At 47.7% G+C, this 25,760-nt stretch overlaps 1 protein-coding gene across 2 annotated transcripts in view; it reads left to right on the top strand.

Moving 5' to 3' along the window:
* The first annotated feature begins 17,744 nt into the window (after positions 1–17,744).
* MYH9 (myosin heavy chain 9) overlaps positions 17,745–25,760 on the top strand; it is a 68,860-nt gene continuing 60,844 nt past the window's right edge. Inside the window, exon 1 of one of the 2 annotated variants that reach the window (XM_052668233.1) lies at positions 17,745–17,881. The gene's annotated coding sequence lies outside the window, so the exon portion shown is untranslated. Of the gene's footprint in view, positions 17,882–19,302; positions 19,380–25,760 lie in introns of those variants that run through there. The other variant, XM_052668234.1, reaches the window with a different exon arrangement.

Below are 25,760 nucleotides of genomic sequence, written 5' to 3'. Positions count from 1 at the left end.
CATCTGTCTAGCTGGAGAATGAAACTTGATTCTTCGAAACCCTGGGGGAACCCCTTATCTGTCCAGAGAAGCGAGAGGCGCTATCAGCAGAACAGTGGCTGGTTCCTAATGATGGGTTGGGAGAGTGCAGGTTATGACTTGATCTCTACTGAAAGGTAATGCTCTGAAAAACAAAACAAGTGGATCACTGTCACAGGGCTCCTGTGTCCCGCATTGGGTGCAGCTGGATCCCAGGCTCTGCAGGGCTCTCCTCTTTTGTGCAGTGGCTCATTGCCCCCCATGCTTTCCTCACCTCTTTTCCTGTCTGAGAGCTGCCCTCTGTGTAGATAATTAAGTCTGCTCACATGGGTGAGCCCTGACGAAGGCAGTTTTCTGACTCTTAATTGCCCTGACCTTTAGACCGAGGAAGGCAGTTGTGTGCCCATATTACCAACAGCCTTCAGCCCTTCCCAGCTCTCCCTCCCTGCAAATGCTTAGTGACTTCAAGGTCCCCTTGGTTTCCCTTGGCAGTGCCCTGCTCCAGGTTCCCTCTTGCTGGCAGAGCACAACACCGGGGCTGAATCCCTGATGTCCCCTGTAAGACTTTGCATCGGTTTGCATGGCTAAGATGCACGAGGACATTATATGTGCTTAACAGCCACATAAGTGCTGCTTGCTTGTTTTCCTTCCCACTCCCGTTTCCCTCAATCACTCCAAACTCTGCCTTGGCTCTGCTCCATTTTGCCTCCCTGCCGTCGGTTGTTCCAAAGCGACGAGGCGAGTTTGTTCTGCACCTTTGCGCCAACGATTTACGGCCTTTTAAGGAGCGGGGAAGCAGCCATCCAAGTCCTGCCTGTCCCGCCACAACCGCAGCGGTGTTCCCACCTGCGTCCATCGGGAGCGGCGCAGCCCCCCAGGTGGGTGCCTTCCCGGCAGGGCTGAGCTCACCCCTGGCACACTGCCTGCACAGCGCTCTGCCTGCGCTGATGTCAGCGGGCTGTAATTTGGTACGTTGTGAGCAGTAGGCAGTGGCATTTGCTTTTGTACTGCAGACCGCAGAAGCAAAGCTTGCTCGTGTCCTGTTCTAATCTGCCCTGCCTTTCTGGTGGACCTCCGTGTTCCTGCTGCCCCGTGAACGCTTCTAGTAAAGACCATCCTCATTTTTCTGCATGTTCAGGAAGAGTAGGGGAATAGCGTCACGTACCCAACAATAGCCAACTTTTTCTGCTTCGCCATCCCACAGAACAGGAAAAAACATAGTGGCTTTACATTGTGTGTTTAAGAGACAGTATAAATCAGCTATTTTATCACTTCCTTCTAAGGAAAAGTGGAGCCAGTGTCCCATTCGGCTATGCCCTAGGGTGCGTTATGTGAAAGCCACAACTGTTTCTTTGAGATAAATACTGAAGAGCCACATAGACAGTGCCCTGTGAGCAATCCTTCAGAAACTGCACGGCTGCCAAGGGCAAGGATGTCGTTCTTCCCTTTTGGAGTTAAACACATCCAAAATTGCCCTGATCTGTTAAACATTGACTCCCTCCCACCCAAGTATTACAGCAGCGTTCCGCTTCTCATGTTCCCAGCTGCTATTTTAGGAGTGTGCAGCCATCGCTGCCTGTCGGAGCGGAGCTGGCCCTGCCACTCCCTCCCTGGGTGCTCTCTGAACCCAGCATGAAAATCCCCCCCAGGTTCACCTGCAGTGTTTCTGCCCTCAGTCTGGTCAATGAAACCCAATTTTCAGCAAGCAGGGGCTCTTCCTCTCCTCATTGCTGGCTTGCATCGAACCCAAAGGCAGCTGCTGCTTTCCTAAGGTGTTTGGGTCTGCTGCTAAGCTCTCATGATGGAGAGGGGTGTGCAGTGCTGAGATCCCCTGATGTGTTGGTAGGATGGGGCATTGGGACTGTCTATTCCAACGCGTAGGGTGAGAAGTAACAGTCTCAAGTTGCACTATGGAAGGTTCAGGTTGGATATGAGGAAAGGTTTTTTCTCTGAAAAGTGGTGCTCCAGTGACACAGGTTGCCTGGGGAGATGGTGGAGTCACTGTCCCTACAAAACCATGTGAATGTGGCACAGAGGGACGTGGTTATTAGGCATGCTGGGGATGGGCTGGGCTGGCAGTTGGACCAGGTGATCCTAGAGATCTTTTCCAACTTTTATGATTCTGTGGAAGTGCTGCCAGGTTGTGCTGTAGGTTTTGGCTTCCTGTAAATTCAACAAGTTGCAGCTCGGACAGCTGCAATATCCTAAGCAAAAAGATAAGTTACAGTACAAAAGATGCAAATTCCAGACCAGAGTGGCTCACAGGACAGTGCTCCATCTCCTTAGCCTGCCTCTGCAGCCCACCCAGGTGCGTGTCTATAACCAGTCCTGCACTGCCCCAGCACAAGGCTGTGCCTTGGGGCAGAGGCGCTGCATCTGAGCACCGCACTGCAGCCTGGCCCGCACAGCAGCTGCAGGGCAAACGCAGAGCTGTGCTGCGTGCAGGCTGCAGCACGCCTGCCAGTATTTATATAACACCATTTTGCTTTAATCTGGCTTTTTAAGTAAATTGTCAAAGCCCTCTCTGTTCGCTGGGAGCCTCTATATTTTTATTTTTTTACTACAAGTTTCATCTTTCAAAGCTAGGCCACTTTTGAGTGATGCTGAAAAATCCCATTTGCAGAGGCTTTTTGTTCCATGCTTGCATTGTTCAGGCAGCAGCAGTTGTTTTCTTTTCATCCTGGCATAGCTCAGGAGTGACTGCATGGTCTTAGCTCCAACTTTCTAAAAATACTCACCCGTGAGGCGGCCTCACACCAGCAGATGAATGCTTTGGAAAGGCACGATGGCATGAAAAGAAGCCGGCGGCAGCACTGTGCCAGCCCTGCGGTGGCTGCAAGCGGTGCATCTGCAGCGTGTGTCAGCCAGGGAGCACCTGCAAAGTGCTTTGGGGTGCTGAAGCTCCAGCGGTGCGGGTACAGAGAATGTACCAGAGGTGCCTGCAGGAGAATTGCTGCCTGCAGGGTGACCAGAAGTGATGAAGAAAGTGCCTCCTGCCTGGAGAAGATTCAGCAGCCACATCCTCTTCTCTGAGCGTGGGACACCTGGTGCTGGAGAGGGGGTGGCAGGGATGAAGCCAAGCATAAATCAGGCTGTGGCAGTTTGCAGGAAAGGGTTTGGGAGCTACCCCTCATCCTGCCCCCGGCCCGTGGCAGGAAGCTCCCTAGGTGATGGCTGTAGCAGCTGCTGTGACAGGAGGCCTCATTGTTCTGAGCCCACGATCTCAGGGCCATGCCAGCTTTTGGCAGGAAGCTGCAAGACAAAACCTTCAAGTTCTTCTTCCTCCCTCGCTGGCCTCGTTCTCAAGGGGCTGAGCCTTCGGCTGGGCTCCTCCAGCACTCATGAGCAAGGGCGCCCAACTTCCCCCTGCCCTCTACCTCTCTGGGCTTCCCCTTCCCCCTCCCCAGTCTGCAGCTCAAGTTCAGTTCCCAGTTTGTGATGACACTTGGAAGCACACACTTGGGGTTCTGCCATTGGTGTCTGCGTGGAGATGGAGGATGCCTGTGGAAATGAGACATCATCCATCAGGGCTGCTCCAGGCCAGGTCCTCCTGCTCTGCCCTGGCCCCATTGCATTGCCCTCTCCTGCTCAGGGCTGGGATGGGGGGAGGGACAGGAAGGCCCTCGTTATTCAGGGCTTGCTAATTAGATGGGAATGTTATCTCCAAACCAGATGTCTGCTCTGACCTCCCTCTAACCTCCTGCTGGAAATCAAAACAGGCACAATTCTGTTTGTTTTAAAATAACAAAAATAAGCCTTTGGGGTGAAGCAGGAAAGTCTGGCCCATGGGGTACAGCTGGGGAGGGAGGAGGGCATGCAACCAGATAAGCTTGGTAAGATGTGCCAGGTGGCAGAACTGGAAGGGATGGGCAGAGAGCAAAGTCCCATGGCTTATGGTGGCTCTATGTATGTGCTGGATCCTCTCAGAAGAGAGGGCTCTGGGGAGGCCTTATAGCAGCCTTCCAGTATCTAATGGGACCTCTGGGAAGTTGGGGAGGAGCTCTGTATCGTGGAGTGGAGTGATAGGACAAGGGGTAATTGCTTTAAACTAAAGGGTAGGGTTTAGATTAGCTATAAGGAAAAGTCCTCACAATGAGGGCGGTGACGCACTGGCACAGCTGCCCAGAGTGATGTGGTGTCCCATACCTGGAGGTGCTCAAGACCAGGTTGGATGGGGCCTTGAGCAGCCTGAGCTGGTGGGGGGCAGCCCTGCTCACAGCATGGGTTGGGGCTCCATGGTCTTTAAGGTCCCTTCCAACCTTAAACCATATCCAGACCTGAGTCCCATCCAATCCTTGCTGGGCTCTGTTGGTCCGGAGGCTGAGCTGAGCCTGAATTTCATCTCCCCACCTTTCTTTGGGGTTGACTAAAGGGTAGCAGGAGATGCTGATTCCTGGAACAAGCTCTGCTTTTCAAGCCTAATCCCAACCTCTTTTTGCTCGTGGCATCTAAGGCAGACCACGAGTTGTTTCAGAATAAGCAAGCCAGCTGATACCAACAATTGGTAATTCTCATCCTTTGCTTACAGTAAAAACCTCTTTTATTGCATTTGTGCAATAACCTTCTATAGTTGGGGAACAAACTTTGTCCTGCTCTGAGTGCTTCACCTGTGCTGAGGCCCAGCACACTCAGATTTCTCTTTGGGTCGCAGCCTGCCATGCGTATCTACACAGCATCTGAAAAACATGGCTTGTGCCAAAGTGCCCCAGGCCCTCTCTGGTGCAGAGACCCCCTGGGGTTTTCAACCCTGGAAGTAGTCAGGGTGCCCTGTCCTGCCTCTTGCTTGGCAGCTTCGAATCACATCCTGTGGTGCCTTTCCTCAGTCCGCAGCCCACAGCCCATCTCAGCCTGTCCTACGTCCCACCTCTCATGAAGACTGCTGAGGGATTGCTCATCAGAACGTGCTCCTGATACCACGGAAGGCACGGCTGATTTGCAGCTCTGTGTCATTTTCTCTACCATTGTCCCCAAGCCAGCGAGTAAAAGCTTTGAGGTCTCCCTTCCCACTTACCTCCTTTCAGACCACTTGTGGCCCACGAGTGGGTATTCTTTTCACTCTGCTCTACAGGCCGTGGCTCACAGATATGACCTCAGCGGAGTGATGCATTGCCCTCAGGCAGCATCACCGAAGCAGAACATGATCTCTGTTGTCTTCCAGCCCGGGCTGCTGCCCAGTACACCCCGCCTCCCTCTGCTCGAGCCACTGGAGCACAGCAATAGCTGAGAGGTGAGTAATGGAGAAGCTACCTGACCAGATCCACCCGGTAAACATCTCCAGTAACAATGGGGGAGAGGACCTGCAACTGCTGAGGCAGAGCTGCTGGGAGAAAAAGATGTTGTCTAGACATGATGGGGTACGCAGGCTAAAATTAAATAAATTAATTTGTGGTATCGCTGGAATGGAGGCTTCTTGGTCTCCCAGATCTGTGATTCCCTCTGTCCTTGTGTGGTTTGTCACTGAAAAGTCCTTCCCATGACCGTGCATATCCAACGCCTCTCTAGCACCCGGGCACTTGACCGAACCAAGGAAATGGTTGAGCTGGAGACACAGCTCTTCCTCTCAATTCGGGCTGCTTTCCAGCTGAATGGAACTGAGAGATCAGGGGCTGGCAGTGGGAGTGCGAAGGTCAGAGGAGGCAGGGGAGGAGGAGGGAAGAGGACTTCTTCCTCTGGGGGCTGCCCAGGCTTGGGTTGGCTTTGCACAGTTTTTAAACCACAGCCCTGACCTTCTGAGGCTGAGAAGGAACAGGATGTTCACTTGGAGCTTGACCTAACCCAAGTCACTCATCCCAAAGGAAAGGCCGCTCAGCCTCTCTTGAGCCTGATGCAGCCCCCAAACAGCCAAGGAGTGACTGTGATGGCATGCTTAGGAGTGAGGTGGCTCATCTCCTGCCCTTTCCCAAAACACAGTATCATTTTTAGGAGGTAGGTGCCATGACACCTCTCTTTTCTTTGCCCACTGAGAGAAACGGGGGTGATGTCCTGCAGGTTGGCACCAAGCTCAGCACCAGAGCTGCAGACCTCACTGTTCCCCTGCTCCAGTCCAGCCACCTCATGTACGTGATCTGCTGCCTTGACTTTCCGTGTCCTCGGTCTAATGAACTCATGTTAGGAATGCTGTGTGCATAGCGACCTTATCTGATGACAGTGACATGCTCAGCATGTTTGTGTTTAGTCTTGTTCGCAACCAGCGTGCAAAGCTGGATGGGTCGGGCTGGGCTGTACGAACCCAACGCCAACGCGTATGGCATCACTGGGGGATCCCAAAGCTGGCAAGGGAGGCAGCACTTTGAGCACCGTTTGCCAGCTGCAGCTTTTCACACACTCGCCAGCGCCCGATGGGCCACGTGGGGTGGAGGCTGTTTGCTTTCCCATCCTTTTTCTCTTCCGATTCTCAGTGCTATCACAACCAGATGGGAATAGGCTTCCCGTGTTGGATACGGGGGACTGTGAACGCATCGCTCCCAGATCCCCACAGAGTCCCCAAATGCAGAAAGCAGCCGATTCACTGCAGCTCTGCAGGGAGGAGCGGGGCAGAAGGGAGGGGAGCGCAGTTTTGACCGTTCCAGCAGCTGGGCTGCACGAGGTTTCCCAGGGTTTTTCCCAGGAAGGAGGTCAGGGCCGGACGGCCTCCAACCCTGGGAGGCCCCACCTCCGCGCAGCCTCCAGTGCTGTGCTCCTGCCCTTATAAGGCTGTGGTTGTTGCTTGAGGAAATAGATATTGAAAAGAAAAAAAAACCGCCATAAAAAGCTGTGTGTTACCTGCCCTGCTCTGCAGGAGCCTGGAAGCTCACCTCAGATTGCTCCACGCTGACGAAGCCTCTGTTCTGAGATTTCTTCCTTCGCTTCACAAAGTGCTGTGGGAGGAGGCTCACAGCTTCTTGCACTGTTTTTTTCCTCCCTTTTTTCAGTTGCTCGTGAGCCAGAAGTTTCCGTGCTTTGAAGGGTGGCAGTTTCCCCCTTCAACTGAGCATTTATTTTCAGGGGAAGGGGTAAGAGGAGAAAAGAAATGGCACAACAACACGCTTGCAAAGGTGGTACATAGCACTGTTCACATTGCTGCTGGCTGCTTTTGGGTCTCCATCCCATAGAGAGAATTCATGTGGGCAGGCTGGGTGCTGAGCTATGGGCCCTAATCCTGCACTGCCTTCCACGTGAGGTCCCCTGCAGCATGGGGATACATGGCTGTCAGCGTCCTGTGTCTCCTGCTTATAACGTGAGCCTCCACATTGACAACAACCTCCATCACTTCTCTGTGGAAAAATGATTTTCTGAGGGCGTACATAGAGCCCCTTCTGAGATGTAGTGCATTCCAGCAGGGAATACCCAAAAACAAAGGAGACCCTGCTGTCTCATGGAAGGAGAAGCTTGCCATGATGAGAAAGACACCATGGGTTTGAACAGCAGCAAAGCCCTATGCCAGCAGTCAGCAACCTGGTGTGCCCATCAGACAATAGCTTGCCTGTTTCCTAATGTAGCTGAGTTTTACTCCTTTCCCCCTTCTCAACTTTTCTCTAAGTAATGAAGCAATTCATTGTCAGTGCATATTTTAAACATTGACTCTCTTGGTTCCTGTCTTAGACCCAGCATACACTTCCAAAAATTTTCCTGTGGGCCTCAGCTCCAGTAGTTGAAACATTTTCCATCGTATGTGAAGTGGCTGCATGCTGCCATGAGATCCTTGCTTCCCCAGCCTGCCCAGTCAGTCAGAGCAGGATCCTGTCCCACATCCTACCTGGTTCGTGCTATGGGCATTGGGGCCAATCTCTGCCTTTCTTTACTTCTCACTGCCACCTCACGGAGCTCATATGGGCATAAAAGCTCCCTAGGAAAAGGAACAAGGGCTGATGTTGGCTTGCGAAGCAATCTGCACTGCTGCAGTGCAGTAAGAAAGGAGGACTGTAATGTGATGTGACGCGATAAAGGAGGGAATGTTTTCAGGAGATGTCTCCTTCAGAGAGAAGATGCAGGGATGTTCCCTAAAAGAACCACTGTACTTGGGAGGCTGCCATTGGGAATGATGAGTTTTCCCCAGACAACCCTCTCCAGGTCAGGAGACATAGACCTACAAGGTTCTTGTTGCACTGCCCACTGTGCAGCTGGGGTTCTATAGGTCTGAGCTACACTTTCCCCAGTTCCATTTCACTACTGCCCTCCAGGCAGCTCCTTGGGCACAAAGACAGCCCCTGGGGAGGATGAGTGGAGCACTTCATCTGTGCTAGTGGGTGCACAGGGCTGGAGGACTGGTGGCAAAGGAAGCATGATGCTGTTCAAATGGACACTGAATCATAGCTGGGCTAAAGTATCTCACTCCACCTTGCTCCAGGAACCCAACAGAAAACAGAGATCAGAGAGCAGCAGCACAAAGATTTGTGCCATTGTAGGGCACATAATGTTTAGTGTTCAGACGTCAGTTATCCTTACCCCAGTTTCCCATCCCTGGGATTGCCTCTTCCAGCTCTGAGACAAACTGACCCCAGCCCCTCAGTTTCCTCTTTGCCTTGGAGGAGGAAGAGGAGGGGCGCTGGTGCCACGGTGGCTGTGGGGCAGTGCAGTGCTAAGAGGTGAGGTTCTGGTTATCAGGGCGATGCCAGGTTTGGCTCACAGATGAAGGGGCAGAGACCTCTCCCTTCACAGTGCTGTCTGTGTGTGCAGGATCAGCCAGCCAGGACACACAGAGAGGTGTCCAGAGGGCCAAGCATCTGCTTTATGCAAACCTGGCTTTGCAAATGGAACTAGTGCTGAGGTAGCACCCGCTTCAAGACACAGGAGTCCAGATCTGGTTCTTCCCTGCCCCAGGAATTTCTACCCAGAGTCACCTCCAGGAGAGCACAATCCAGGTTTTCAGTTTTAAAGAAGACATTACAGTGATCTGAAGAGACCTTGGGCTCTTGTATCCTAAGAAGCACAAATAAGTCATCGTTATGTGCATCTAATTATACATCTTTTTCCCCTCCTGCTTTACATATTTTCCTGCTTGGGATTCTTTTTTTTCCTCCTTCTTAATTAGAAGACTAATTTTAGAAATTAGTTTTGTCCACTCTGGAAAACGAATAGAAAATTAGCAAAAAGGTAGTAGCATGGAAATGAAAGTGAGCCTGGGGAAAGGTAATTGTTTATAACCGAGGGGTTCAGTTGACTCCTGTGCCTAATTAACACACCACAAAGGGGAGCCTTTGTTGAAGGCTCCACACCCTGCTTTTCCAATTAAGGTACAAGAGAGATCATAACAAAAAGAGCTGGGAGACAGCTGGTATGTCCCCTAGCAAAGCCAAACCTGACTTAGCATTCCTTAAGTTAAAAAAATAATAATACACATACCTCCCCTTCCTGCGTGCATTTTTCTCTCCATGTAATGCAATACTCCTTCTCATGGATTCCAAGCAAGAACAAAACCCTTATCTTTCTGATTCCCATCACTGATGTGTTTCTAAACCACAGGGAAAAGGGGGTCGGGGTGATTATTTTAAGGGTTCTGATGGCTGTTGGAAGAAACTTTGCAGGAAATCTGAATCATCGAATGAGCATCTAGTTTTCATCTTTTTGTGTTTTGCTATCCCACATCTAAGGGGTGGCTTATGGAAATCCAGAAAGCTTTTAAATATGTTCATTCTTCTGTAAAGAGTCAAAGAATTAATAGGCCTCCTATGTCTCACAATTAGCTGCAAATGTGTATATAGGTGAGTGCTTGAAGTTCAGTGCAGCTGATGTTGGGGCAATGGCAGAGCAGCTAGGAGCAGAGGATCATAGAATGGGAGGGATCTTTATGGGCCATCTAGTCCAACTCCCCTGTAATGAACAGGGTGCTTCTGCTCCATGTGTGAACAGAAAATGCAAAGAAGGAGGGGACAGGACTTCTCTGCAGGCTTGCTTAGTACATGTTTTCACCCAATAGGTAGAAGAGAGTAGAGCTATCTTCTCATTTAGTGTCTTAGATCTGTGTCATGCATGGACCTCTATCTCAAAGTCTGGGTACTCTCCCACCAACTTCCTTCTATATCCCTGCCCAGAAGGCAGTGGGGCATGCAGGACTGCTTCCCTCCCAGCCTAATGCGAGTAGCTGCTCACACAGAGGGATTTCACAAAGAGCCCCTGAAAACATCTCTGATCTGTGGGTTTGGTTCTTCTAATGCTTTCCTGCCTCTTGATAACTGAGAAATGCTGCAGGATGGGTGCTAGCCGGAGGTTGAGCAGTCCAGCAGCCTGCTGCTCCTCAGTGACTTATTGATTTTTGACAGGAATTCATTGTACAAACACACAGGGTGCCCCGTGAGGTGCTTTCTTTGTTGCAGAATAATCCCAAGAAACAATGCTCTCACAAATGTGGAAAAAGGTGACTGCAGTAAGTGGGGCTTTTGGCTGCATCTTGGCTAAAATGTGGTTTCCCATTTTGTCTCATCTATCTATATTTTCTCACATCCTGCAAAGATAATGCCTTACTAAGTCCCCAGGGCTCATTTTCTGCCTTCCCTCCTGGTACTGTCAGTTCTTTAGGTCTTCTGTTCCAGGGGGCTGAAACAAGCTTCCTGTGCTTCCTGTGCTGCCCCATATGTTCCCAAAGGCTGCACCAAACAGTGCATGCTGGCAGTGGGAGGCCGGAGGGATCTGGGAGAATGGAGGAGGCTCTCAAGGGAGCAGGGAAGAAAAAAGTCCCAAATGTGGGAGGGAATCTTGGCAGAACAGAAAGGGGGGTTGTTGAGCAAAGCACGCACTGGCTTCAGCCACACAGAGCTCACAATATGTTACACTGAGAATCTGTGGGTGTGTTTATAAGACCTGCTGCTGACTTGCATGCACAAAGGATGTAGCCTCCTCTTATCAGAAAAATGTGGCTCCAGGCTTGCAGAAGAGGGTGAATGCCGGTGTGTCTGCACATCAAGTCTTTCTGGCTGCAGAGCCATAGCCCAACAGAATGGTCCCAAAGCTTGGCTTTGACCGGACCGACTTTGGTTTCTGGCAGACAAGAGCAGTGTCTTTAGTTGTGGTAGGCTATAAACTAGTTAGTTCCCCTGCAGTTCCCACAACAAAGCTGTAACGGGCATCTGGATGATTTTCTACAGCTCTGGAAAAATCCCTTGTTCCAAGCATCTCTTGGATGTACTTGAATATTTCAAGCTAGTTTCACTTTGTCCTCAGCCAGCTCTCTGGAATGAGAACCACGGAGTCACTTCACTTGAGCAAATATTTGGCCTCGATTACTCTTGCAGGCTGAACCCAAAACCAAACAGCAAACATGAGGTAAGCTTCAAGGCACCATTAGCACACACACTGTAACCTCTGGAAAGGCAGCAGGCTGAAAGTGGGGCCGTTCCCATGTCCTGCAGGGATGAAAAAAGGGAGACTCAGTTCCCTTTGGAGGAAGAAGATGCCTGGGGAGGGGGCAAGGGAAGTGAACATCCAGTTAGATGCCCTTTGTATAGAGGTGTGTTAGAGGTGAGTGATGCGGAAATGCAGTTTAAACAGTGTAAGCACTGTGCAGTAGCTAACCACCATTCACCTTTGCAGATTCTCTGAACTTGGTCCTGTTCTCCTGCTACTCTGTTCTTGGTTCTGTGAAAACTGGGCCCAGCCTGAGACCAATGAAGGAAAAGAGAGGCAGAGGCGACGTATAGCTCTCCATGGCCCTACCTAACCAGGAAAGCAGCATTTAGATGGCTTTGGCAACCCATTCCAAGTATTTTCTTCTTATCAATATCTGATCCAAGCCTGACCAGTATGTTTGCAACCTGTGTGTCACAAGCATGACAGCTGCAAGGCAACAGGGATGTTTATTCCCCTTTCAGCTTATTCTCTACTGAGTAAAGAATGCCCCCAAGCCCTTCTGAACTCAGGAATCTGAAGCATTTCTTACCTCCTCTAAGAAAAGGAGAAGGACAAGGAGGAATTTGAGATGCTAATGAAGGAACGGTAGTAATTGCTGGAAGACAGAGCTGTGAGGCCAGGGCAGGCAAGTCCAAAATGTCATGCCTGGTACTGGTTGAATTATCACTGAAGGAGCTAAACCACAACAGTTTGTGTGAAAATGATCTTTGTTTTCTGCGGCAAGGAGATGGCAGGTTTATTTAAGGTAGCAGAATGTGTTCTGCTGGCATTTTGGACAAGCTGCATTAGGCTCAAAGCAGACAACTGATCTCACATGTTAGTTAGACATTTTTGCTGCGTGGCTTGCATTTCTGGTACTTAATTCCTTTTGTATAATTTCTTTCCTGGCTTTTAAAGCTAGATGAAAAATAGCTAGCAGCAGGAGAACAGGGCTAGAGGAAAGAAGGTTAGGAAGGGGGTATACTGAGCTAAAAATGTATTCTGCTTAGCACAGTACTTGCACTTACATGGCAGTGATAATTATATTTGAATTCCTTGGAGGTAAAGAGCTCTGGGCCATTGTTCTTGGTATGTCAGATCAGGAATGCGGTGTCTGCAACCTTGCATAATGGAGTTGCAATTCCATCCCAGTGTTTGGAGGAACTCACAAGCTCCAAGGAGAGCTTTTCTCTACCTAAAGGAGAAGTTTTCATTTAGGTGTGTTTCAGAGGACACTTCCTGTGACTTTAAGCACAGTTGTGACAATCTGCTTTCCTAGTTAGATCCCTACTACAAGACAGCATCGTCTCTGTTGTATTGAAAGGAGGGTCTCTGGTGCAAAGTAAATTTACTTACTGTGCTACCTAACTGATGGGTAGAGATTTATGCCTCTGATCTATACCCCAGCAGAGATGCTGCACGTAAACGTTCCGTCTTCCAGCTGCAGGTCTTGTCAGTAGTATGTTAAGAAAGTAAGAACACATTTCTCCTTCACTGAATCTGAAGCAAGAACCACAATGAAGGGACAGGAACTCAGCAGGTCATTCACACAAGACTGAGTGGGTGGATGGCTGGGGAGAGGTGGAAGGTAGAAGGCACAGCTCTTCCCCTCCTCCCCACCCTTGGGGTTCAGGTATGCCTCCCTCCTATTTTTTTCTGTCAGCAAAGTCAGTTTGAAAGATTCTTGTTGCAGTCCCACAGCTTAATCCCTCTGGCTGTGCTGCTGCATCTGTCTCTCTGTGGGCCTGTAAACTAGATCAGTGAGCCGATCTTTCTTTCTTAACCTTCTTTTCAAACCCCAGCGATCCACTTTACAATATGGTTTGCGAAACGTCCACGTCAGCACCACCGTGGCAGCAGTGGCTGTGAGACAGTATGAGGAATGAGTGGCTGGGGGGAGAACAGATGACATCTCGAGCCAGTTTGGCTGACAGAGACACCATTATAGAATTGCACACTGACACAAGAAAATGAGACAATGAAGCTATCCCTTTTTCCAGAGCCATAACAAAAGTTGGGTAGGCATGTGAAGGGTAACTTCTTCCTGTAAGAAAAGGGCAAATATATTCTCTTCCTACTGTCTGCTTCTGGCCACTTCTGAGACAGGTTGCAGGGCCACATTTGCATTAGTGTGGTCTGGTGTGGCTCTTTTACATCAGCTGTTCCTGTTAGAATTTGGAGGAACAGAGCTAGAATTTGGGCTTAAATAGTCGTGAAATTTGTAAGCTCTGCTGCCCCAGAGGGAACATCACTTGCTTTCACTCCTTTTGCATCTTATGTTCATGGTTTTCCACCTTCTGTGCTTTCATAGTTTGAATTTGGCATTTGTTACGGGAGCAGAACAATAAAGAATTGGCACAAGGGGAAAAGGAAGTTATGTGCTAATAGATGGTGCCTAAATTCCAGACAAATTTCATGTTGTTCAGAGAACACAGGCAGTGAATGGTGAAGTCCACAGTAACGTTGCTTTCTCCTCCTACATACTCAGTTCCAAAGAACTGTTCCCTTCTGTTACAGTATGTAAAAACCCTGCAAGTTCTCATCTGCACTTAGAGCAGCTGCTATGTATGAGTATCTGTATTAAAGATTCTGTATCCTGAGATCCTTTTGTAATTAGGTCTAATTATGAAACTGCTCTGAAACTGCTGATGTTTCAGGCATCTGCAAAAGCAGACTTGAGGCTTCTTAGCAATGTGACATTCTCCAGATCTGTGTGTGTGTGGTTTCTGTGTGTAAAGTCACTGTGGTTGGAATTTAGCAATGTGACTTCTCTGATAAAGTAAACACCTTTTGCCTCCTGTCACTCTTCTTTAAGTCTCTAAGAAACTTGCTTTGGAAGAGATTTCTTCTGCCTTGCAAAGCACTTGGAAATTATTTATCAAAATGAATTTGGACACTTTGCCTTTTGTGAGATATAGAAATCAAACGTGGCCAAGTTCAATGTTCATCACAACAGTTCAGACTTCAGCCTGATTGTCTTGGGTTAGGCCGCCATAGGGAAGATTGGTGCCATTTGGCAAATTGAGCGTTTGCTTGATGCGTAGTGAAGGCTGGCAAACTCAGGAGTAACTTCTCAGCAATAAGGGGTTTTCTTTCCTCCACAAATACTGAAGTGCTGTTATTTTACCCCCTTCAAACCTGTAAATCTAGCTGCTGTTGAGATGCCGGTTTTCAGAATTCAGTGACCATTATAAGGATGCTGGCTTACAGGCACTGGTGGAAGATATGAGTGGCACTGATCAAAAGGACCAAACAAACATCCCATGAATTTATAGACAGTAACGGAAGTATAAAATTAATTTGTTAGCTTTTTTACTCATACTTCTCTCTTTCTGAGGTGTGTCTCATTTCCTGGGTAACTTCCTGCCATCAGATCCCCACTACAAGCCTTTGCACTTACTTTCAAAATCATCAAGCTACAGAAAATAATTTTCAAATCTGATTTGCCTCGACATCACACATCTGAGCACGAGGGAAATACGCAGAGTTTTCTAAAGAGGTGCAATACTTCTTCATGTGGAACAGGGCGCCGTGAAACTGCAGCAATCTCTGTTTTGAGTTCAGTTTTGGTGCTTGAAGTCATCAAGGAAGTTTTGCCATTGATTAAACTGGAAAGGAAACGATTTCTCAATTTCTTTACTCAAGAAAAAAAAAAAAGAAGCCAAGCCTGAAGAAGACACTCCAGCCTGATCTTAGCCTGAAATCTTTGACTCAGGAAGTGCAGTATGAGAGCCAAAGAAGAGCAAAAAAACCTTGATATGTTCCCAGATCATGCACTCTTAACAATAACTGACAGTCTTTTAATGTCTGCATTTCATACGTGCTATCGTTACATTTTATTTCTCACATTACTTCTGCTGTCAGTTGACTTTTGCCTCTTGTGTTCCCTTGCCCTGCTTTTATCCTTCAGAACCTTTACTTAGACTTGATATTGACTGCTTGCTTTTGTTTACCTTCCTTAGCATTTGGCTGAAGACACAGCCTCTCCTTTTCTGAAAAGGTTTTTGATATATGTTGTAATCTTCAGTATTTTCATTGTCTCATTTTCATGGGAGAAGTTAAAACCATGTCCTTCAATCATTAAATATCCTTTATATGTTTGTCACTTTTTCAGGGATAAGTCATGAGATGATGCAGACTGTGTCCCCATTTAAGGTATCTGATCACCTGCATATCTCTGCTTGCCTCATGTCACAGTTCCAGCTCCCTTTCATCCTTAGTCTTAATGTACTAGCTAATACCTATGTTCTCTTCTTGCTGCCAAATTCTTATTTTTATGTTGTACCTATATTTATACCATTCATCTCTGCCTTTAACAATGACACCTTTGTATCCCTGAGACTCAGCTGTACAAATCTTTCAAAGCTCTCTGAGATCTCTTCCACTGCCTTTTGTGTCTCAGACATCAACGCTGGCATTGTTTCCAAACTGTAGCAATGAATCTTTCTGAGCCAGAAGTGTTTCACTTGGACAAGAGGTGCTTACTCAAAACACTTCTCTGATGATGTCTTGATTCCAGCCTCTTTCACTTCATTTGCCTCTGTGATACTACCTGACATTACATAATCACAGAATTGTAGGAGCTGGAAGGGACCTCTGCATATCACCTAGTCCAACTTCCTGCTAAGGCAGGTTCCTTACAGTAGGTTGCACAATAGTGTTAAGATAGATCTGCAATACCTCCAGAGAAGGAGACTCCACAACCTCTCTGGGCAGCTTGCTCCAGTGCTCTGTTACTCTCACAGCAAAGTTCTTCCTTGTGTTCATATGCAACTTCATCTGTTCCAGTTTTTTTCCCCACTACCTCTTGTCCTACTGCTGCATACCACTGAAAAGAGCCTGGCTCCATCCACTTGACTGCTGCACTTTAGGTATTTATAAACAGTGACAAGATGCCCCCTCAGTCTTCTCTTCCTGATGCTAAACAGTCCCAGGGCTCTCAGCCTTTCCTCGTGAGGGAGATGCTCCAGGACCCTCACCACCCCAGTGGCTCTTTGCTGGACTCTCTCTAGATGTTCCCTGTCTTTCTTGATCTAGGGATCCCAGAACTGGACACAGCACTCCAGATGTGGCCTCAGCAGGACAGAGCAGAGGGGAAGGATCATCTTCCTCTACCTGTTGGCCACACTCTTTGTAATGCATTCCAGGATACCAATGACCTTTTGAGCCACAAAGACACACTGCTGGCTCACAGCCAACCTGTTGGCCATCAGGACACCCAGATTCTCTTTGCAGAGCTCCTTTCCAGCAGGTCAGCTGTACCCTCACCTGTGCTGATACATGCAATTATTCTTCCCCAAGTGTAGCACTCTGCACTTGCTCTTGTTGAACCTCATCAGGTTCCTCTCCACCCATCTCTCCAGTTAGTCTTGGTCTCACTGAATGGCAGCACAGCCTTCTGGCACATCAGCCACTCCTCCCAGCTTCATGTCATCAGCAAAACTGCTGAGGTTAAACTCTATCCCTTCATCCAGATTGTTGATGAAGATATTGAACAAGATATTGTGTCTGGTAACGACCCCTGGCATAACTCCACCCTGAATTTTCTGTCCTCTGCAAATCTGTTCTCCTTATCGAAGTAGGGAGCCCCGAAGGGAGGTAGCCTGGTGTTAATGTGCAGTAAATCTCATCTTTATAGCTGGATCTGACATCAGGCCTCATCTACACCATATTCACTTCAGACTTTTGTCTTGTTTCTCAGCTCCCGCTTCCTCCCTTTTCCCCCTTGTTTCAAGCTTTTGGAGACAGCCGTAGCAGATGCCAAGAGGGAGAATGACATCACCTCTCCCTTTTCACACCTCTACTGTTTTGGCACACCTCCCCCGATCCGTTTCAAGCTCACTGCACAGCACCAGAGACTGGCTATACCCGCGTTCCTGCTCGCCCCAGCACTGCCCTTTACAGGACATAACGAAATCCCAATGTCTGCCCTCCGACCACTACCAGAGGCCGACCCCAGCATCGGACACCTCTCGGTGACACCGCCTGGGCGCTGCCCGGCGCCCACCCGGCGCGGGGCATTGTGGGGCCGGGCTGGCACGGCGCGGCGCCTTGTGGGAGCGGCTTGGCACGGCGCGGGTTGGCGGGGGAGGGGAGAGGAGAGGAGAGGAGGAGAGAAGAGGAAGCGGGGTTCGGCCGGGCCGCGAGTGGCCGTAGAGCTGGGCCGGGGCGGGGCGCCTTGCGCCTGTCCGAGCGCCGCTAACGGCAGAGGGCGCGAGGCGCCGCCCCTCCTTCAACGGCCGCCCGCTTCTCTCAACGGCCACCTCTTTCCTCAAACGGCCGCCCGCTTCCTCGCCCTCTCCCCGCCGACGTCTCCTATTGGTGCTGACGACTGCCAGTTCTTCCCCGCTCTGCCTCGCTATTGGCTGGTCGGCGTCGGGCGGGACAGCGGGCGGTGCCTCCGTGCCGCGGCGCCTCCTCCCGGCCGGGCTCCTGGCAGTGCCGGTGAGCAAGAGGCGGTGGCGGCGGTGCTTGCGGGAGGAGCCGGCAGCGTGCGGACGCCACTCTCTCGCCGCCAGGAGCGCAGCGCGGCGCTTCCTCACCTCGCCGGAGCCTGGCTCAGGTAACCGCTGAGGTGTGCCGGGGGGCCGGGCGGACTCGCCCCGTTCTTTCCTCGCGGGGCTCCGCGCCTCTTTGTCCGGCGGAGCGCTACCCCTCCGAGCCGCGCGCCCTCCCGTGTTCTTTCTGGCCCGGCTCCGGGAAGCGCCTCGCCGCCCTCCCGCCCTGCCCGCTGCCCCTCGCCGTCTCCGGCCCTTCCTCCCTCTCGCCCCCGGGGCGGCCGCCCCTTCTCCTCTCCCCGTCCCGCCGTCCGCCCCTTGGAAGTAACGGGAAGGGGAGAATGGGACCGCTTGGCAGCTGTCAGGGCTGCAGCCTGAGTCACGGGCTGCCCGTCCTCCCGCAGACATCGCGCTGGGCTTGGCTTCCGCCCTCACATCTCCACTTCCTCATTCAGTTGGGGCTGCAGAGTGAGGCCAGGAGGCAGAGGGAGGAGGGAGTGACAGGGCAAGATGAAGCTTGCAGCAGGAAGGCTTGCAGATAGCTCGCTCTCTCAGGCATCACCTCCGACGGGGTCGGAGCAGCGATCCTCCGTATCTCGGTGATATCCCAGCAGGTGTGGGGAGCACCAAACCACCGAGCCCCTTCGGGAGTGGGTTTTCTCAGGCGGGGTGGCCCCTGCTCTGTCTAAACGTGGTGTGAAAGGAGCTGTGAGGAAACACCACTCTTCTGCTGGGGAAGCTTTCTGTGCACTGTTAAACTCACTTTTCTTCCTTACAGCGCTCCTCTCTTTGTTTTCTCTAGGAACTCTGTGTTCTTCAGCTTTCCTCTTGTTTACTTTTTCCTTCTGTGTTCCGTGTTAGATATCCTGGGCCATGCTCTATGAGAGCATATTGACAATGTTGGCTTTTCTCCTAGCTGAGCAGCTATGCCCAAAATGGATCAATGTGCTAAGTAACACATAAGAAAGTTGTGCTTCAAACCTGGAGAGATATGGCAGGAGGTGGACTTTGACCTCTGTGTTGGTGCCTCTGCCCTACACTGTAAAGAAGTATAAGTTAATCTGAGTGGAGGCTGTTCAGCTATGGCTTGAAAGGTTAAGTTGCGTGCCCTTAGCTCTCGTATACGTCTTTCATCTGCAGACCTCAATAGGGTGAAGTTTTAACTCCCAAATAGCAGCACTCTAATCAGTTGCTGCTTGTGTAAAGATGCTTTTGAAATTAGTCACCTGGTGACGATGTGGCTGGGTTCACTTATCCATGGCGTTCCAGTGAAAATGGTAAACCACGACACAGATATTTATTGACTCATAGATGTACTGTCTGCAACTGTGGCTCTCCTTCCTGAAGCTGGAATGAGATAAGCAAATATTTTTGTTAACTGGAAAGTTGTAATGGGGAGGGGAGCGACTGATAAGTGAAACTGCTTTTGGCACAAAAGGGTTTTGAAGCTGTTCATCACAACCACCATCACCTGTATAAGCACAAGATTATACTGCTAACCTGATCTTGTAAAAATAACTACAGGGTGAAATCGTGCAGCGGTTCCGTGAAGCTCTGCATCAGGTACAGCTGTTTAAATGGACTTGTACTCCTTCTTGAGAGCTGTATTTGTTGTGTTTATTTGTAGCATCTGCTGTCTTGCTGAAGGTGGACAGGCAAAAGTTTCAGTGGCTTAAAGTTACCTGCGAAATTGCTAGTAGCTGATAGAAAAAGGTCAGAACTTCCTTTGTTTTTTATCTTGGCACCTTATTTTGTGGTGGTTCTTGTAAGGTGGGGTCATCTCTTGGATGATTGATTGGCGGTGTTAAGATTTGATTTGAAAGTTCTCTGGCATCTCGAGACTTCAACCTCAAGGTTTGCTCTGTCAGGTAGCAAGAGTGGCTCTTTCTGTATAAACAGAGTGACAATAGTTGGGTGTCTTATCACAGAAGAATGTGCGTAGAAATGTAAGGCTTTTTATTTGACTTTGCACAGTTGGTGAGGACACTTCTACCATATTACATATGTTTGTTTTTTCCTTTTTCAAGTCATTCCCATAAGGGAAAAAAATATATCAGGGTGGTATCTTCATCCGAAAAGTAAAAGGAGTGATCTTGGTTCATTTCTTTTTCCATTGTGTTCTCTTTCAGGTGTTTTTTGATACGCTTCACAGGACTTTAAGGCAGCTGTGTTGAAGCACTGTGGCTGAATTTAAATGAATCATTAATAAGTGCTGTAATAACAGATACAATTAAATGTCTGGCAGAGGTGTAGGGGAAAGATGAAAAGAATTTCTTCCGTAGGAGGCTGAGGTGACTTGTCCTCACATTATTTTGGTGGGCTTCACACGAGGTCTCAGAGGGTGAAGATGTGTCCCACCTGTGGTGGCTGTAATACTCGACCTTGAGTTGAAAACTGTTTCTAGTGGAGTTTGATGCTGCAGGTGCTTGAATTCTTCCTGGCAGTACTTGGCACAAAAGTATTCCTTCAGATTTGCACAGAAACTTAGCTTTAGCACCACAGCAGTCCATCTTTGGAACCTGAGCTGCTATTGTCTTAGCAGGTTTTTTAAAAGGTGTTGTACGAAATGTATGTTATAACTAATAATCCCCAGGTTAGCTCTCTGTTCTGGGAGCTTCAAGTATTCTGTCTGTGCCCAGAAGTTCAGGGTTTGTTCTGTTAATCCCAGGATGCTAAACAGCAGGGGGAGGGGGCATATTGTAGGTGTTCTGATTTCTCAGCTCATTTACGTCTGTTTTGCTGCAAGGAAGCAAGGAAGGAACGGCTTGGTACTTTTAGGTCTGGAAATCTGATGAATCTTGCCCAAGGAGGCTATGGATGCCCCATCCCTGGAGGCATTCAAGGCCAGGCTGGATGTTGCTCTGGGCAGCCTGATCTGCTGGTTGGCAACCCTGCACATAGCAGGGGGGTTGAAACTAGATGATCATTGCAGTCCTTTTCAACCCAGGCCGTTCTATAATTCTGCTTGAGCCCTTTGTCTTGATCACACTGACATATTGGTGTGACTGTAATAGGGTGAGTTTGTGAGTGGACCCACTGGAGGTACAGGAACTCTTTGTGGTTAATGCAAGATCTATAGAAAGGGGAAGTCCGTGTTCAGGTTGTTTTACCTCCCACCCTGTGTGCTGCATCTGCTTTCTTGCATCGTGACTTCAGGTTATTGGGTAACGTACTGAAACTAGCTGATGACTAAAGTGTGTTGTGGAGGCCTGGAGTCAGAGTGCACATCTACTAAGAGGTTTCCAGACCTTTAATCCTGGGTGTAGGGCTTAAGTATGGTTTTGTACCTTTGAGTCAAAAAATGTACTTGGTGCCCTCTAACATCATTCTGATATTTAATTTCTTGTATGAATATCTTTTTAGTCTTTGTTTTCCTAGCTAGTAATTGAGGCACAGCTGTTTGCATGTTAAGTAGAGAAATTGTGTGCCTGACGTTAAGTCTTTTGTGGGTTGGAACAAAGCTATAATAGCATAGGATTGCCTACAGCAGCATTGTTTTTGCTGGCAGTCCTCTAGCTCAGTGGTGGCTTGGTGACCTTGTACCTTAAATTTCTTTTCAGTTAAAGCACATCCTGGCTCTAATTGAGTTTTCTGGTGTAGAAAGATATGGAAATTAGTGACCTGATTTAAATAGACTATGAGGAGACAAAAACACACATGCAACTTCTGCCCTGGCAGTTAATGCAAACGGGTGTTGTCCAACTAAATGAAATGCATTGGCTTACAAGTTCATCTTAATTTCATGCCAGTGCTTAATTATGGTTTAGTCCTCTTTTTTTTTTTTTTTTTTAGCAGCTGTGAGAACTTGTTCCAAGCACCTGAAGTGGTAATCTCAATACTGATTGGTCTTGCTATGCTAGCTTACTGCAGTGCTTGAATGCCTTCTCACCAGACTCCAACCCAGTGTTGTTCAGCATAATGCCTTAGGTCTCCACTTATGGCCTTTTAGTCTGTGTTTGGCACCACGTGCTTTCTCTCTGAGCATCCTGAGAAGTCTGAAGAACTCCTGGTGTCCACAGTTTTCCAGTGGTGGAACTGTGATTAAATTCATTGGATGGGGAACAAGCACTGCAGAGTTACATTGTTTTTAAACACAGCAAAGAGGAAATGGTAAAATTGATGTAGCATACTTGTCTACTGCAAGTTGTTTCTTAACAAGTATTACAAATGTACTGCTGTTGGATGCAGGGAGGTGTAATAAAATGTAATTCTGCATGCTGTGGTTTGACTTCGTGACCTCTTTATGAAATGTATACCTCTAGAGGTTTGTACGCAGGGTTTGGATTCTGCTTGTCTTCATGACTGCAAGTTTAAATTTCTCTTAATGCATGTATACTGACTCTTCTGAGAGCAGTAAATATAACCACATGGATGAGTGATTTCAGTAAACTCAAGCTAATAATCAATATGTATTGAGGGAAACTGAACTTGGAAACTTGTGTCGTGGAGTCTGTGTAACTGATGAATACATCTATTCATCAACAGCTACCATTTTAATGAGTCTCGGCAGGAAAACTATTGTGATATATGCCTCAATGCTGAACTGAAGTTCTGATTTAAACTAAAGCGAAGTAGGCGTTCAGACTGCTAAGAAAAGAGGTTCTGAGAAATACAACAGCTTAACTTTGATAATTCTGTGTGCGGTCAGGCTTTTTTTCCTGCTGAGCTGCTTCCTGTTTAAAAATATAAGACTTAAAGCATGCTCTTGTAATAGTTGACTTCCCGTTTAATTGTCTGTAGTGATCAGAGTGCTGCATTCGCCTCTGTTTTTCTTTTAAGGTCAAGACTTGAGCAGTTCACTTGAATGTAGGCTCCCCTCATCAGCCTTAGAGGTACAGAAGATTTGACTTCAACCAAAGTGGAATATGTCCAGTACTCAATGCAGCTGGTCTTATTAGCACACACTGAAAAACTGAGAAACACTGAATTAAACTTAGACAAAACTTTAATCAGAAGTTCAATTTCAGTATTTTCAATCCTTTTTTTTTTTTTTTTAACCTCCAAATTTGACTTAAAGCAACCTGCTTTAATAATCTGTTGGTACATTTTTAGTCAAACTCTTACTGGCAAGGATTGTTATGCTTCAGGACTGCTTGCCATTTAGGGCAAGAGATTTTGATCATAATGTTCTCAGAATCAGTAAAATTAATTATTTTGGGACAACTGTCTGCAGAAAGAACTAATTAACAGAGGATTTTTTTATAATTGATAGACTGTTAGAACTGAAGTGTATTCAAAGGAATATGTAGTGCTTAAAGGTAGGAACTTGACAGTGGGTACTGAAATGTAAATCTGAGGTCATCAGAATGAACTGCATGAGGAAGGTCTTAGTGAGGCTCTTGGAGTCATTTTGTTGATGAGTTGATTTCTAACCCTTTTGTTTTTTGGTTTTTTTTCTTTGTTCTGTAGATGCTGAAGCCAGGCTGCATTCTTCTTTGGCTTAGTTGTTCATAGTTTAAAATGCAGAGGAGGCTGTGTATATTTGTTCTTTTTTTGGGTGACAGTTGTGTGTGTTTTAAGACTTAACAGGCCTCAAAACTGTTTAAACTGTGACTTAAAGTTTGTTACTTCAACTGCTTCTCGTAGTTTCCATCTTGGGAGTTAAATTGCAGCATGAGTGTTAATAGCAGGTACTGAAGTCTTTGACCTCTTGTTATGCAGTAAAATATGCTGAGTTATTTTACTGGCCCTTCCCAAGTCAAAGTTTTGCTTAGATGAACTTGAGCTTAACGCAGTGCATGATGTGAAATGTAAAATGAGAATGCACAAATGTGATGAGGTAGGTGATTAGTCATCATTTTAAAGGCAGATTGTCAGTTTATTAGACATAATAGTGTAACTTAAGAGAATTATGTATTTGCATATTGTCCAGATAGGGCTGGCGTATACGTGTGCATAGTCTGGCTATCGTCTTCATCCACACAATAGTGAGGGTTAATCTTTTACGTGTTTTTTTTTAGGGACAGAGCCTATATATTGGCAGATGTTAGTTGTGTTATGCTCCTAAAAACTCAATGTAGATGTAACTGATAAATATTACCACATCTTGTGATACCATTTTCATCACCTTCACTAATGGCTCGCTGCTGCTCGTGTAGATAAGGGGAAGAATACGGATTGATCAGAATCAGCTGCAACGTTCAGTGTGTCTGGTTGTGGAGAATGCTGCTAATTGTAGTAGAAACACTTGAAACCATTCTGCTCCTGCATGATCAGTATTTCCTGAACTTGTTTTTGTCATCTTAGAACAGAAAGCAAAACATTACTGGAAACTTCCAGATCACACATGTGTTGCATTGCCTCCTACTACACACATACCTCCTTTTATTGGGAGAGTGGAATGTCAAAGTGTGTGAGTCTCCGGTGAGGATGGGAGAATTTCTTTTTTCTTCCTAAAAATCTATGTCCCCCCAATGCTGAAACAAGAGGGGAGAAAGAGGTGTTCCTTATGGCCATAATTGTAACAGTTTAGATTAGGTTCCTGCTTTATGTGCCCTTCTTGCTCTAACTTTGTGTTGAAAGCCTTCATGTCCCTTCGTACAAAAATCAGTGCTCCAGGAGGGCACAGTTGGGTGAATTCTAAAATAAGAGAGAGCCTTGTTGAAGACTGATATATCTGATGCTTTGGGAAGAAAGCATAGGTCAGGACAAAGCAAATTAACCAGAAAATGAGCATGAAGCTGAGCTGTACAGGACATTCTGCATCAGAGGGCTTTCTCTAGGACAGTGGTTATGATGGAAGGCTAAGCAGGGAGCTGTGGAGCTGTGAAATACCTTGGTTGAAATGGGGAAATGTTTCATTTCCAGTGTTTCAGAGCTTTCAATCCACTTGATAAATAAATATAAGGTCAAGAAAGCTGTTTTCGACCTGACCTCCTCACACATCCTGAAGCTCAAAACTTTGTAGCTTCTCTTTCTTCCTGTCGTCCTGCTCCCACCTCAAAGATTGCTATCACACACAGGAGTGGGTCCTCTTAATCGCTCCCTGCTGGCTGGATGAGTTGTAAGACCAATTTGGAGCCTGTAGAGGTGGCTGACCTACCCGTGCCAGGCTTCTTGCCTACCAACCTGCTGTTCACAGTGAGGCAGACTATTTGAAACAGGGAAGAAAGTGTGAGATATAGCAGCAGGAGGCTCTTTGGACATGGCCGTGGTTTTGCACAGTGGGTTAAGTTGTGAATGTCTAGAAAAGCTTGGCTCTCACCACAGTGTAAAAATAACCCTTTTGAAAGTGTCTTGCCAGTTGTATTTGCAGTGTTTCTTGGTTCTTTCTGGTGAGATCTGGAAGAAAATTGTTTTTACCAACGTTGAGACCAAAGTGAGTTTTGTGCTAATGGAAGTGAGAATAATTGTTCCTGGGAGATAACTCAATCTTAGCCACATACATGCTAACTATCTGTATCTAAAAGACTGGACTGGAGTCATATATACATATATATGTATTTTTTTTGTCCCTGTCTTCTAACTAGATATAATTTATTCCTTGTTCCCTCTTGCAATGAAACCTGGGATTGTCAGAGGCGATAGAGAGCGCTGGTTGTTATAAAGCCATCTATTAGCACAACTGCTTTGTACTTCAGTGCCCCTGAGAGCTCTTGCCAGATAGCTTTTTAGCCTTAAATCAGAATATTAGGGAAGGGATGGAAAGTGACCCTGAGATAACGAGGACAAGCTGGAACTTTCCAAGCTCTCGCCCCTTGTCTCACGAGAGGTCCCTGGGGAATTCTGCATGCCTGATCAGAACTTTTGCAGGCCATTATGCCGCTTGAAAACAAGTCTTCCAGCAAAACAGCTTGAACAGCAGGGATGGGCCGCAGTCCGCTGAACTACAGCCCTCTCCTTAAGTGGGATTACTTTGCTGAGTGGTCACGAAGAATGCGTTCTCCCCCGGAATGTTTTCCTTGTGGGCACGCTGTCTCTGGAAGAGGAATTCTCTCCTCTGCT

The sequence above is a fragment of the Tympanuchus pallidicinctus genome, unplaced genomic scaffold, assembly GCF_026119805.1.
Source record: "Tympanuchus pallidicinctus isolate F22 unplaced genomic scaffold, pur_lepc_1.0 scaffold8, whole genome shotgun sequence".
Taxonomy (NCBI): Eukaryota; Metazoa; Chordata; class Aves; order Galliformes; family Phasianidae; genus Tympanuchus; species Tympanuchus pallidicinctus.
This window is presented reverse-complemented; position numbering and strand designations above follow the sequence as displayed.